The sequence below is a fragment of the Arachis ipaensis genome, chromosome B3, assembly GCF_059453495.1.
Source record: "Arachis ipaensis isolate K30076 ecotype BB chromosome B3, ASM5945349v1, whole genome shotgun sequence".
Classification (NCBI taxonomy): Eukaryota; Viridiplantae; Streptophyta; class Magnoliopsida; order Fabales; family Fabaceae; genus Arachis; species Arachis ipaensis.
Window position 1 is genome coordinate 43,199,350 of NC_142438.1, and position 12,653 is coordinate 43,212,002.

Consider the following 12,653-nt stretch of genomic DNA (forward strand, 5'->3'; position numbering starts at 1 on the left):
AATGACTGAGGGGTGTTTGATTTGTAGTTGGGACCCTTGAAGGGTGGCAGAAATTCGAGTTTTAGAGGAGATACTGCCAAAATTTCTATAAGAATTGGAGTTTTGATTTGAAGTATTATTTTAAAAAGGAAAGAGATTATTATGTGGCTTGTGTATTTGAGACTATTTGTTGACCCTCTGTCGCAAGATATGACCGAGCACTTTAACTCCCCGGATTCCCACATGGGCATGCATATATATGAATATTGAATATTATATTTGCGCTTGGAGTTTGACTCCATGGAATACTATGTTATTGAGCTTGGAGTTTGACTCCATGGAATACTATATTCTTGAGCTTGGGGATGCACGCACAAAAGGACTCTCCAATGGTTAACTACCAGGACTTGTCGGGTTGGCTGTATAACCAACAGATGAGACTCATCAGCCATAGGACAGGCATACATCATATGCATTTGTTTGCTTTGTTTGAGTGTGCATTGTTTTAGTTTGCTTAACTGCTTAATTCTGCTTATCTGCTTAATTCTGCTTATCTGCTTAATTATGCTTATCTGCTACTTGTTCTACTTGTTGTAAATGATTTTCTATCTGTGTTTTCCTTGCTTGAATTGTTTGTGTATGTCTTCTGAGAAATTCCTCTTGATGGAGGTGTGAAGGGGGGTTGTTCCACCAGTGTCTTGGAGGATTGGAGGAGTCAGAAAGTGAAGTGTTAAGTTAAAGTTAGATTTAGAACTTGAATACCTTAGATAACTTACCTAATTTCTAGTTTAGTTGAACCCTTAAGCTAAAATCTGAAAGTCAAAGTTCTAGGAATGCCTCTAGCTCTCCCGGGACCTTTTATATTAACTATGCGGACACCTTTACCATGCTGAGAACCTCCAGTTCTCATTCTATATATATTTTGTTATTTTTCAGATGCAGGTCGAGAGGCACCTTGTTGAGCGTCTGGAGAGCCTCCTTACAAGCGATGAACTATATTTTGAACTGTCATATTTTGTTTTAGGCTATATATATAAATATAGTTGAAAGAAATTATGTCTAGGAGCCTAGAAGAATAAGCTAAACAAAAACGATAAACAGAAAATTGTGTCACACTCGCATGGATATTCGTAGAACGGAAAAGTAAGATCAAAAGAAAACTGAAAACATATGTATATATCAGAGTTTTGAAACTCAGATAGCCAGCTCCAGACTCGACCTGCGAAGCTAAGGCTGGCCAGAGTATATAATTATATATATTTATATACAACCCCAAATAAAACTCAAACTAAAAAATAAACACCTGTAACTCCAAGTCAACCTCTAGGAGGGACAAAACACAAAATGTACATGCAGAGATATCATTTGTTTGGTGTGAAGAGACCAAATGTCGTCTCGCGGATCCGAACGAGGTATTCGGAGAGAAAATCTTGTGGTTGAACTGATGCAAGGACATCGAGATGGAAACTCTAGTGCTAGTACAAGTAACGTAAGTCGATATTATAGGTCTATGACCCTTACTGACTTCCTCAAGAGTGGTCCACCTCGTTTTAACGAAAACGCCAATGCCCTGGAGGCTGACCAGTGGTTTCGAAAAGTGGAGAGATTTTTGTACACTCAGTACGTTCCTGAAGTACAGTCAGTGGAGATAGTGACTCATATATTGGAGGAAGATGCTCAAAATTGGTGGCAGAAGTTGTGTCATACATTGCAGGTGGAGTTAACAGATGTCCATTGGAATAGATTCAAGGCAGAGTTTTATGGGAGATATTACTTGCATGTGTTTCGCACTGCAAAGGAGTTGGAGTTAATGCAGCTGAAGCAAAAGGATATGTCTGTTGCTGACTATACCCGTGAATTCATCAACCTGTGCCATTTCTCAAAAGCTTGTCAAGGAAATCCAGCCGATTATGAGGAATGGAAGTGTGCTCAGTATGAGAAAGGACTAAGGAGAGATATCTTTAATTACGTGTATCCACAAAAGCTAACAAATTTCACTAAGTTGGTTAAGAAGATCCAGCTCGCAGAGGATTGGTTCAAATTATGTTGTAGGGAATGGAAGCTACAATGAGAACATGCATCAAAGATGGGACAATCAAAAGTGGGAGGAGCCTCTAGCTTATGGACAACCCTCTTGGCAACAACCTCCACCAACTTACTATGAGCAAGAGTCATACAAGGTGCATACCATGACAATGGATATGGTAGATCTCCTTGTAGTTACCAACAAACCCTACTATATGCCTCTGAACCCCCTCCTTAACATAGCTTTGAACCACCATACTCACAAGCCACCTACAATCAAACACTTCCTTATGACCCTAACCCATATCCACCATACCAACCACCACATGAACCATATGAACCATACATAGAACCATCCACATTCCAACATAATTACCCCCAAGAACCACCAACTCAATATACACCATCTCCATATCCTTATCAAGAAGAACCACCTTCCCATTATGAGCTCTTTCTCCCAACAAATGAACCCTCCTATCTACCCCAAGCTCCCATAGATGATACCTTTAGTGTTATTCACCAAGGGCAAAGAGAGCTTCAAACCACACTTACCTCTACTCTCACCGGTCTCACCTCTACTCTCCAAGCTCTTATATCCCGTGTGGATCCATCCTCTACCCCAAATACTCGACCCTCAAGCTCTAGTGCACTTTCTTTTTACCCATATCCATCAATCCAAGAGCAACATGATCCCAATTATGCTATTGACATGGAACAAGAGAGAAGGAATCGTCTTAGGGACTTAATGGATCGGGTTCACGCATCCATATTTTAAAAAAAGCAAGAGGAGACCCAAAAGGTAGAGGTAGGAGAAACCCTTGAAGAAAGTTGTCAAGAGGTGGAAGTCATCATGGAGGAGTTGGATTTTGTACTAGGGCAAGTGGAGAACACCAAAATTATCGAAGAAGAGGAAGTGGTTAAAGACTTAGGAGATGCGGAATCCTCATGGGAAACTCAAGTCATAGAACCTCCTTCCAAGATGTTTGAATTTGATGTTGAGGAGGGTGTACAATCTCCAAAGCATATCATTGTGGAAGACTTTGAAGAGGTTGATCAAGAGATGGATTCAATAATTAATGAATTTTTATCTACAATTGAATCCTCTCCCATTGAACTTGAAGAAAAGGTTAATGTTGAAGGAGCTTGTCAAGAGGTGGAAATCATCAAAGAGGAGTCCAAGAGAGTGAAGCATACATTGGTAAGACCACCATTGGAGACATCTCTCCTGAAGCCATCACCATTCGTCCTTTCATTCAAGTGGGTAAATCTCTACTCCTTAAGCTTTAATTTCTCGCTTGCATATGGTTTGGTTGAGACGGATGGACAACTTAGAGCTCTTTGTTGTTTTAAGAGTAAAAGGGGGATGGTTAGTGGTTGGCAACACAATCCTAGGTTCGTTATGGTTGGATGTTCAAGGTCTAAGTGAAATGGTTGGTATAGTTCTCAATTAATTGGGTCTAGGAAGTTGTTAGGATACCTCAGTGAGAATTTAGATTGCTTGCCATCCGGTTGGAACAATGATGATCAACTTAAATATGGGTGTAGAAACAAGATTTGGGATCCCGGCATACAAGAGGATCAATTTTGGGAGCTCAAAACTTGTGAAGAATTTCATCAAGGCTTAGTAAATTCACTTAGAAATGTTAGAGCTTATTGGAAGTCCAAGCGTTGGTGGAAGTTTCAAGATGAGTTCAAGCACAAGCCACCATGACAAGGAGCTCACCAAATGTCCAACTTAAGGACTTTAACTAAAAGTGCTAGGTGGGAGACACCCCACCATGGTAAATTCTTCCTATTTTTTCTTTTATTTATATAAGTAATAAGGTGAATTTTCATTTTTAGTTAGGTTTATTTGGTTTAAGTTGGGATTTCACCAGTTTAATAATGTTTGGATTTACTTCGGTAGCTTGTTAGTTAAAAAAAAAAAAGTGTCCCACGCGTGCGCGTGACCGTGACCGACACACACGCGTCACATGTGACACTGCAACCTCTGGTAGTGAACAGAGAGTTGCGATGGAACCGTGCGGGTGGGGTGCCAGGCGCACGACCCAACCAACGCGTGCGCGTCGCTGACGCTTATGTGTCATTTGCATTTCTGGCCTTCCACGCGTGGGCGTGGGCGACGCGTACGTGTCGTTCCTTCATGCCATCTTTGGTACAGCGAACAGAGAGTTGCGTTGCCACTGTGCGAGGAGCACAATTCACACCCATGCGTACGCGTGACCGACGCGTACGCATGACCGACGCGTACGCGTCACCTCCTTATTCTGCAACCCACGTGTATGCATGGGAGACGCTTACGCGTCGCTTCCTGTTTTCCATTTTCCATCTTTCTTTTCTGCTTCTTCTTCCTTTCTTACTTTCTTCTTCTTCATTTCTTTAACTTCTCTTCCTTATTCTTTTTTATTCTCTTTTGTTTATTGCATTTGCATAATTTCATTCATTGCATTTTAATTTTGTACTTGTTTTCATGTCTTTTTCTAAATTTGCTATTTTTCCATTGGTGTTGAATGTTCTTACTTAACTGTTGACTATTTCTTGCATTATTTTGGTGCTTCTCGACTTGTCTGCTATTTACTTGAAATGCCCTTCACTTCTATTGTTTTCTCACTCACATGTTGTAGCTACCATGTAGTTGAGAATCCCATTATTATTTGGCATTAGCACCCCCATATTTTATTTGTTTGCATATCTTTGTTGTGGGTTCTTCTTCTTCCTTTTTCTCTTCTTTAAGGATGGCCACCCAGAAGGAAAAGGAAAAGCTTCTAAATGGGGTAACAGACAAGTCTATCTGCATAATCTTTGGAGATAGCGCAACAGTTGTAGCAACCCGTTCACTTGCACATCTTTGCACGCACGGAGGACGATGCAATCTTTAAGTGTGGGGAGGTCGATACCGACTTTCGTGGGTTAGTCACTTTCTTCTCAATACCAATGTTTAATTTTCTTTGTTAAGTCCATTGTTGCATTTGCATGATTGATTGCATGTTTGTTAGATTTTGTGCATATTCTACTACTACTTGGTTGAAGTGATAAATTCTTTTTCAAGACACAATTTTATAGCATTTTACTAATTTGAATTAAAATTTTTTGTTAAACTTGTTTGAAGATATTGAATTTAAAACATGGTTTTAGAGCTCGAACACACAAAATGTTCATACCCTGGGTCGAGCTGTCCGAACTGGGATGTTCAGTAGCAAAGTGACCGACCTGTTCAGGTCAAGCGGACCAACTTCTTTGCGAAGAACTCGGCCAAATCGACAGGAAAGCCCAGTAAAGGGCCTAAATGAAGGGACACAGCACAATCCAAAGGCAGCCTAAGCCTACGGAGAGAAGGGCGGTTCCGTTGAAGATAAGCTGACCTCACCATAAGATAAGATAAGATAAGATAACTAACTTATCTTATCTAAAAAGGTCACTATACACCACTATAAATATACTGGAGCACCTAGGTATAACTCATACTCTGATTCTACTAAAAACTTGCTTAATACCCATGCTAAGTTAAGCATCGGAGTCTTTTGCAGGTACCCCCACCCTCCGGTGACAAAGGATCAACAGTGCAGCTAGATCAACAAGTCGGACACGACAGCTCCGGCCGCCACTCACCAGCCGGACACATCAGCACCGACCAGTACAGAAGATCTCGTCCGAGATCGACCTCGAGTTTCAGGTAACCCTCGAAACATTGGCGCCGTTGCCGGGGAACCTGGAAGTCATCCCAACACCATGGCAGACAGCCATGACAACGACCACGACTCAGATCTAGAAAACAGAACGCCGCACAAAAACGCGGACACCACACCAAAAGATACCCCGGAATTCAACGGAGACAAAAACTCACCAAAACCGGGAGCAATAGAAGCGCTTCAAGATCGCTTAAAGCAACTTGAGAAAAAAACCCAACAACAACGGGAAATCGGAAAGGATCTACAAAGAGAGGTACGGCGACGTCGAGAATTGGAAGAAAAACTACAGCAATTAGAAGCCGATCTCAAATCAAAAACTCCTCGGACTACTCCTGAGGAAAATTCACGCAAAGAACAAGATCCATTCACCAGGAAAATCATGAAAACCAAAATCCCAAAAGACTTCAAACTCCCGGATATGATTTTGTATGACGGCACCACAGATCCCAACCATCATCTCAGTAATTTCAGAAACAGAATGTACCTTACCGACGCCTCAGATGCCATTCGCTGCAAAGCTTTTCCAGCAACCCTCACGAAGACAGCAATCAGATGGTTCGACAACTTACCTCCAAAGTCCATCTCAAACTTTGACGACCTGGCCAAAAAGTTCCTGGCCAGATTTTCCATCCAGAAGGATAAGGCTAAGCACGCACCCAGTTTACTAGGGATCAAGCAAGGAGATCGGGAGAGTCTCTGCAACTACATGGAAAGATTCAACAAAACATGCATGGACATACAAAGTTTACCAACAGAGGCCGCCATCATGGGACTCATCAATGGCCTACGAGAGGGACCTTTTAGCCAATCTATATCAAAAAAGTACCCTACCTCGTTAGACGAAGTACAGGAGCGAGCAGAAAAATACATCAACATGGAAGAGAACGCTCGGCTGGGAGAAACCTCAAAATCTGGGGCCCCCTACCGAGACAAAGACAAGGACTCCAAAAGGAAAGAAGATCGACAGGGGGAGAAAATAAAAAAAATACCATAACTACACTCCTCTCAGGATATCCCTGGTCGACGTATACAAAGAAGTCTGCCACACAGAGAAAATCCCCCCAGCATGACCACTCAAAGGCAAAAGAGGAGGAGGAAACCGGAAGGAATATTGTGAATACCATCGAGTCCGAGGGCACTCCACCAACGAGTGCATAGACTTGAAAAATATCATAGAAAAATTGGTGAGAGAAGGAAAATTAGATCGATTTCTAGCCATCCGAGATGACGACCAAAGAAAGAGATGAAGGGACGAAGATGACGGACGAACTGAGCGATCACCTCGGACACCAGAAAGACACATCCACATGATACACGGCGGATTCGCAGGAGGTGGGATCTCCAAATCATCCCGAAAAAGATATCTCAAAGAAGTATATCATGTCGAGGGAAAGGAGGAAGCACCCGACATCCCGGCGATAACATTCACTAAAGAGGACGCATCCGGCATCATCTCGGGACACGACGATCCCATGGTCATCACTATCATACTGGCAAACGCCAATCTATACCGTACATTAGTAGACCAAGGAAGTTCTGCCGACATCTTATTCAAAACAGCCTTCGACAAACTCCGCTTAGATGAAAAGGAGCTTAGAGCGTACCCGAATAGTCTGTTCGGACTAGGAGACACCCCGGTACAACCACTGGGATACGTATCGCTACACACAACCTTCGGAAAAGGGAATCAATCCAGGACCCTCAAAATAGACTACATTGTGGTCAACGTAAGTTCAGCCTACAATGCTCTAATAGGTCGGACAACACTTAATCAACACGGCGCGATAGTCTCGACCCCACACCTATGCATGAAATTCCCAACTACAGAAAGGATAGCCACGATAAAGGCAGATCAAAAGATGGCACGCCGCTGTTATAACAAAAGTCTAAACCTCAGAGACAGAGGGGAAGAGTTTCATACAATTGAACTTGGCAGAGTTTAGCGACGAGAAGAACTTTGTCCGCAGCCAGAAGGTGAGACAGAGAAGATTCAGATCGGAGACACCTTGGATAAAACAACTAATATCGGCACGATCCTAAGAGGAGACTCAAAAAAATTACTGATACAATTCTTACGAGATAATGTTGACCTCTTCGCATGGAAAGCCGCAGACATGCCGGGCATAGACCCTAAGCTAATGAGCCACAAGTTGGCGGTCTATCCAGGATCTCGGCCGGTGTAGCAGAGACGAAGGAAGCTGGGAGTTGAACGATCCCAAGCTGTGGAAGAACAGGTACAGGCACTACTGGAGGTAGGATTCATAAGAGAAGTCAAGTATCCGCTATGGTTAGCCAACGTCGTCTTGGTGAAAAAATCAAATGGGAAGTGGCGAATGTGTACTGATTACACCGATCTCAACAAAGCCTGCCCAAAAGATCCTTACCCACTCCCAAGTATCGACGCTCTGGTAGATGCTTCCTCCGGATATAGATACCTCTCATTTATGGATGCATATTCGGGATACAACCAAATCCCCATGTATCCACCAGATCAAGAAAAGATCTCGTTTTTAATACCAAAAGCAAATTACTGCTACATCGTGATGCCTTTCGGTCTCAAAAACGCGGGTGCTACTTATCAAAGACTAATGAACAAAGTTTTCTCAAACCACATCGGAAAAATCATGGAAGCATATGTGGACGACATGTTAATAAAGACACAAAACGAAGACACACTACTGTCCGACCTGACTCAAGTGTTCGACACTATAAGGAAGCATGACATGCGACTCAATCCTGCAAAATTCACCTTTGCAGTAGAAGCAGGCAAATTCCTAGGTTTCATGCTCACACAAAGAGGAATTGAAGCAAACCCGGATAAATGCCAAGCCATACTCAACATGAAGAGCCCCACCTGTGTCAAAGAAGTGCAGCAACTCAACGGGAGATTGGCCGCCCTATCCAAATTCTTAGCAGGAGCAGTGATAAGGTCTCTCTCCTTCTATGCTACTTTAAGGAAGGGAAAGCAGTTTGAATGGACGACAGAATGTGAACAGGCCTTCCAAGACTTCAAGGAGTTCTTAGGACGGCCACCTATCTTATCTCGACCATGAGAAGGAGAACCGCTCATATTATATCTCGCAGTAGGAAGCCGGGCAATAGCCTCAGCACTAGTCAGAGAAGACGAAAGTGGGCAACAACATGTATACTTCATTAGCAAAGCGCTACAGGGATCCGAGCTGAACTACCAGAAGATAGAAAATTTTGCCTATGCTCTTATTTTAACATCTCGACGACTTCGCCCGTACTTCCAGGCTCACACCATTAAGGTTTGAACCAACCAGCCCATAAAAGGAATACTGCAGAAAACAGACTTAGCAGACAGAATTTTACAATGGGCAGTAGAATTATCAGAGTTCGACCTCCAATACAAACCTCAGACGGCCATCAAACCGCAGCATTTGGCCGACTTCGTTGCAGAATTCACAGATGCCCTGGAAACCCCCACAGAATAGAATCTCTATGTGGATGGTTCTTCAAATAAAATGGGAAGTGGCGCAGACGTGATAATAGAAAGCAATCAAGGAACCCAAGTCGAGCTCTCCCTCAAGTTCGGGTTCCCGGCCTCGAACAACCAGGCCGAGTATGAAGCTTTATTAGCTGGTTTGAAGCTGGCTAAAGAGGTTGGAGTTCAAAAACTCAACATTTACAGCAATTCACAAGTAGTCACCTCACAGATAACAGGGAGTTATCAAGCCAAGGACCCTACCATGAAAAAATATTTGGATAAAACTAAGGAATAGCTCGAACAACTCGGGGAATATAAGATCTGCCACATACCCCGCGAGCAGAATGCCCGAGCTGACGCACTCTTGAAACTAGCCAGCACCAAACCAGGGGGCAACAATAGAAGCCTCATTCAGGAAATACTATAGAACCCATCAATCTCGGAAGAGGGAAAAGTCCTGGCCATAATAAATCAGGACCAAGGATGGATGACCCCCATAATCAACTACCTCAAAACAGGAACACTCCCTACAAAAGAAAAGGAGGCAAAGAGGTTAAAAAGGGAGGCACAGTACTACACCATCATAAACAACATCCTCTACAAAAGAGGGATCTCAATACCATTACTAAAATGCGTGCCGACCTCCAACACAAGGGAAGTACTAGAAGAAGTACACGGCGGCATTTGTGGCAATCATCTTGGAGCACGGGCTCTCGCCAAAAAAGTACTCTGGGCGGCGTTCTATTGGCCAACTCTACAGAAAGATGCTACAGAATTTGTAAAGACATGTCTACTATGTCAGAAACATGCCAACTTTCACATCGCCCCGCCAGAAGAGCTCATCAGCATGACTTCACCTTGGCCATTTGCAAAATGGGGACTTGATCTTCTCGGACCCTTTCCCCAGGGATCAGGACAAGTAAAATTCCTCATAGTCGGAGTAGACTATTTTATAAAATGGATTGAGGCAGAGCCCCTAGCCAGCGCCACCACTCAAAGAAGTCGGAAATTCCTATACAGGAACATTGTCACGAGGTTCGGGGTTCCATACTCCATAACCACAGACAATGGCACTCAATTCACAGACGCAGGCTTCAGGAAACTAGTAGCCGACTTGAATATAAAGCACTAGTACACCTCCGTTGAACATCCACAAGCCAATGGACAGGCCAAAGCTACTAACAAAGTTATATTGGCCGGGTTAAAACGGAGATTACAAGATGCAAAGGGAGCATGGGCAGAAGAGCTTCCACAGGTCCTATGGGCATATCGAATGACGCCACATTCCACCACAAAGAAATCCCCTTCCGATTAGCATATGGAATAGAGGCAATGATTCCGATAGAGATTGAGGAAGGATTTCCCAGTGTAGTTCACTACAATGAGGGAGCAAACTCCCAACTCCAGAAGGAAGAGCTCGACCTGCTACCCAAAATCCAAGAAAGAGCTCGGAATAGGGAAGAAGCGCTAAAACGTCGAATGGCTTCCAGATATAATCAAAGGGTAGTGCCGAGAAGTTTCATGGAAAACGATCTCATCCTAATCCGAAATGATATCGGCACAACTCGACCAGGAGAAGAAAAATTGACAGCAAACTGGAAAGGACCCTACTGAGTTGTAGAAGTACTTGGGAAGGGCTACTACAGACTGTCTGAACTCGATGGACGAGAGCTTCCCAGATCATGGCACGCCTGCAACCTAAGAAGGTACTACAGTTAGAAAAGATAAAGATCTCATTGTTGGATGCACTCTTTTTCCTGAAAAGGTTTTTTAATGAGGCACCAAGTTGAGACTCAGACACTATCCGCCTTAAAAGGATGATCCCATATGTATAAATTTGCACTTTTCCTTTGAATAAAATATATCTTAGATATTCTACAAGTGTTCAAGACGCATTAATCTGAAGCATTCATCGTCCGATTATAAAGCAACCGATCGGCAGAAAGTGAAAAACAATTTCACTGCATGATCACGATAAAGACAACCGTCCAATAAAGGTGAAAACGCGATTCACCCAAAGGAAGATCTAGAGATGACAACCACTTTCTACAAATCGGCAAAGATGAACACAGAATAATGTAAGAAGTTATCGAAAGTGATCTAAAAAAGAACCTGACGAGGTCTTACGGATTGCTAAAATAATAACTTAAAGACAGGCCGACGTTAAAAAGTCGGACCAAGTCAACCCAAGTTATAAGTAAACCCTGGAAAGAGGTCTGGCCAACCCTATTAAAGAGGATTACTTTAACTTAGAAGGGCCCGACATAACAAAGTCAGCCCAAAACCAAAAAAGTTATACAAGTAGTCCCTGAAAGAGACCTGACAAAGGTCCAAAAAAGAGGACTACAAAAGTAACTTAAAGGAGACCGATATAACGAAGCCGGACTCCTACTACTAAAAAGTTATTTGCAAAAGTAACTTAAAGGAGACCGATATAACGAAGTCGGACTCCTACTACTAAAAAGTTATTTGCAAAAGTAACTTAAAGGAAACCGATATAACGAAGTCGGACTCCTACTACTAAAAAGTTATTTACAAAATTAACTTAAAGGAGACCGATATAACGAAGTCGGACTCCTACTACTAAAAAGTTATTTATAAAAATAACTTAAAGGAGACCAACATAACAAAGTCGGACTCCTACTACTAAACAAGTTATAAAAGTAGTCCCTGAAAGAGATCTAATAAAGATCCAAAAAAGAGGATTACAAAAACAACATGGAGGACCAACTTGAAGAAATCGGTCATAGATCGTCAGAAACACAAGCAAGAACGAGAAAACCGAAGAACAAGTTAAGACCCACATAACCACAACCACAAAAGGATTCAAGTACAAAGCAATCCAAAAAGGTCAAGCTGCAAGGTGCCAGCATCCTCAGAAAACAAAAAACCAAGTTAAGCGTGAAAGCATGATATAATCCACAAAGTTATAAAGATTCAGAGGCCACCAAAATCTACCTCAAAAGCTAGAAAGTTACTTTTGTTTGTCAAAACAAAAAGTTGCTAGGCAAGCAAAGAGAAAGTATCAACAGTTAACAAAAAAGAGTTTAAAAAGCCCACAAGCCGGGCCAACTACGAAAATATCCAGAACAAATGGGCTAAGGGTCAGAAGACTATTTAGCAAGCATCAGTTCGAGGAGACGGAGGGCGAGTCTGGAGAGGAACAACATCCACAGTACCATCATCCCGGTTTAAGATCTGACAGTCAGGATCAGAAGCGGGAGGGCTGACCTCGGCGGGAACGGCAAGAGTCGACACCTTGGCAGAGGATACGGGGGGAGGTTTGACATCATCCTTATCCTCGTCATCAGGGACAACCTTGCCATCTCTGACAATGTTATCTAAGCTAAAGAGGGTCAGGTCGGCCTCGGGAGCAATAACCCAAACTTGTTCCTTCAGGTTCTCATAGGCAGCAGTTACGCTGCCAACAAGATAACCTTGGAGTTCGGAATAATTAGCTCGGGCATTCTCCAACTCTTCTCTCAGACGCAACACCTCCCGATAAGATGTCA